This window comes from Miniopterus schreibersii, assembly GCF_964146895.1.
Source record: "Miniopterus schreibersii genome assembly, chromosome: 3".
Lineage (NCBI taxonomy): Eukaryota > Metazoa > Chordata > Mammalia > Chiroptera > Miniopteridae > Miniopterus > Miniopterus schreibersii.
Window position 1 is genome coordinate 19,138,795 of NC_138103.1, and position 2,566 is coordinate 19,141,360.

The 2,566-nt window shown below is 45.6% G+C and overlaps 1 pseudogene across 1 annotated transcript; it reads left to right on the forward strand.

The window, feature by feature from the left end:
• The first annotated feature begins 290 nt into the window (after window positions 1–290).
• On the forward strand, window positions 291–2,285 carry LOC308554809 (tubulin alpha-1B chain-like; annotated as a pseudogene). The gene is made up of 2 exons: window positions 291–590; window positions 1,264–2,285. The product of its transcript is annotated as a tubulin alpha-1B chain-like (transcript).
• Window positions 2,286–2,566: the final 281 nt, after the last annotated feature.

Sequence of the window (2,566 nt, forward strand, 5' to 3'; positions counted from 1 at the left end):
ATTTCTGGTCAGTTGGTTAAATTTTAAACTTATACCTGCACTTTTCTTAAAGGATTGTATATTGATTCCTTTTTATTTAGAAAGATAACTTCAAGGTGCAGAAAAATCCTGAATTATTAAGTATAAACTGTATATCTATATAAACACTAAGCTAGGTTCTGTTGAAAACATATGTTCTTGAGTGCATTACTTACCTGGACTCTTAGCTTGTTGGGGACAGTAACCAGGACTCAGTGTCTATTCTTGTTGCCTAAGCCTGCTAACCCGCAGCTGTGTGTGAGTACATCTCTGTGCATGTTGGATAGGCTGGTGTTCAGACTGGCAATACTTGCTGGGAGCTCTACTGCCTGGAACATGGCATCCAGTCCGATGGCCAGATGCCAAGTGACAAGACCATTAGGGGAGGAGATGATTCCTCCAACAGCTTCTTCAGTGAGACAGGTGCTGGCAAACATATTCCCACGGCAGTGTTTATAGACCTGAAACCCACCGTCATTGATGAAGTTTGCATCAGTACCTACTGCCAGCCATTCCATTCTGAGCAGCTCATCACTGGCAAGGAAGATGCTGCAAATAACAATGCCCATGAATGAAACTGGACACAATGGGTCTGGGCTGCCTGTTGCTACTTCAGCCAATGAAGCAGAGACAAGGTTGAATCATATTTAAGCATTTCTTCCACTATTGCCTGCAAAATGGGAGAGCAGAGGGACTCGTTCACATAAAATCTGCTCTGCTCTTCCCTTAATCCCTGGCTGATTATATAGGGTTGCATGCAAGGGGGAAGCGGGGAGAAGGGGAGGATGGCTTCAGGGCCTGTGGTCTGTGCGTCTCCTTCCAGGATCTTGGAAGTCCAATAACAAGGTAGTTAATTTTCAATGGTGTTAAAACCCAGTTCCACCAGTTCCTAGGACTTGAGAATATTCAGCATTCCTGAGGCAAACTCTGGGAGGGGCAGGGGAGTCAGGCTCCAGGCACAGCAACTAAATCTAAGCGCATCCTGTCCTTTGCTTGTTCTCAAAGTGTATTTTCTTTTCTGAGCAGTGGACCCATCTAGGCCCCAAGTGTCTCAACTTTTCACAGCTCTGTTTTTCTTCTTGCAGCACATCCTCCAGTTTCCCAGGGTCTGTAGGAAAACTTCTTATCTATAGTTAGTAAGGTGAATAATCATTAAACAGCTATGGTCCTATTCCTATTAGGTGCCTCCCCCTTTCTCAATCACAATTAACAGGGCGTGATCAACATCTCTGTCCCCAACATGAGCACTACACCATTGGCAAGGAGTTCAGTGATCTCGTCTTTGACTGAATTCAGAAACTGGCTGACCAGCACACAGGTCTTCAGGGCTTCTTGGATTTCCACAGTTTTGGTCAGGGAATGGTTCTGGGTTCACCTTCCTGCTGATGGAATATCTCTCTGTCAATTATGGCAACAAGTCCAAGGTGTAGTTCTCCATCTACCCAGCCCCCCATGTTTCCACAGCTCTAGTTGAGCCCTACAACTCCATCTTCACCACCCACACCACCCTGGGGCACTCTGATTATGCCTTCATGGTTGACAACAAGACCATCTACAACATCTGTCATTAAAACCTCTATACTGAATGCCCAACCTATACTAACCTTAACTGCCTTACTAGCCAGATGAAGTGTCCTCCATCACTGCTTCCCTCAGGTTTGGTGGAGCCCTGAATGTTGATCTGACCAAATTCCAGACCAACCTGGTGCCATATCCTCGCATCTACTTCCCTCTGGCTATATGTGCCCCTGTCATCTCTGCTGAGAAAGCCTACCATGAACAGCTTACTGTAGCAGAGATCACCAATGAATATTTTGAGCCAGCCAACCAGATGGCAAAATGTGACCCTTGCCACAGTAAATACATGGCTTGCTGCCTGTTGTACCATGGTGACATGGTTCCCAAAGATGTCAATGCTGCCGTTGCCACCATCAAGACCAAGCCCAACATCCAGTTTGTGGACCGGTGCAGTGGCTTCAAAGTTGGCATTAATTACCAGCCTCCCACTGTGGTACCTGGTGGAGACCTAGCCAAAGTACAGCGAGCTGTGTGCATGCTCGGCTGTTGCTGAGGCCTGGTATCACCTGGACCACAAGTTTGACCTGATGTACACCAAGGGTGCTATTGTCCACTGGTACGTGGGTGAGGGCATGGAGGAAAGAGAGTTTTCTGAGGCCTGTGAGGACATGGCTGCCCTTGAGAAAGATTATGAGGAGGCTGGTGTGGATTCTGTTGAAGGAGGGGGTGAGGAAGGAGAGGAATACTAGGTACCATTCCTTTCAGAACTGCAACATGTCATAGTCAGAACTTCAGGTTCAATAGCTGACAGGTGTTAAAGCTTTCTGGCTAGATTTTCTTTACTTTTACCTGTGATCATGTCTGTCTTTTTCATGTATACTTATAAGATTTCCCCCTCATGTTTAAAAGTAAAGGCATTGAGAAATAAAAAAAGAGAAGAAAAGAAAATATATGTTCTTGGTTGGGAGTCTATTTGCATTAAGGTGGAAACACTCATTGGAGGTTGTAGGTACTTACTAGAGTGGTATTA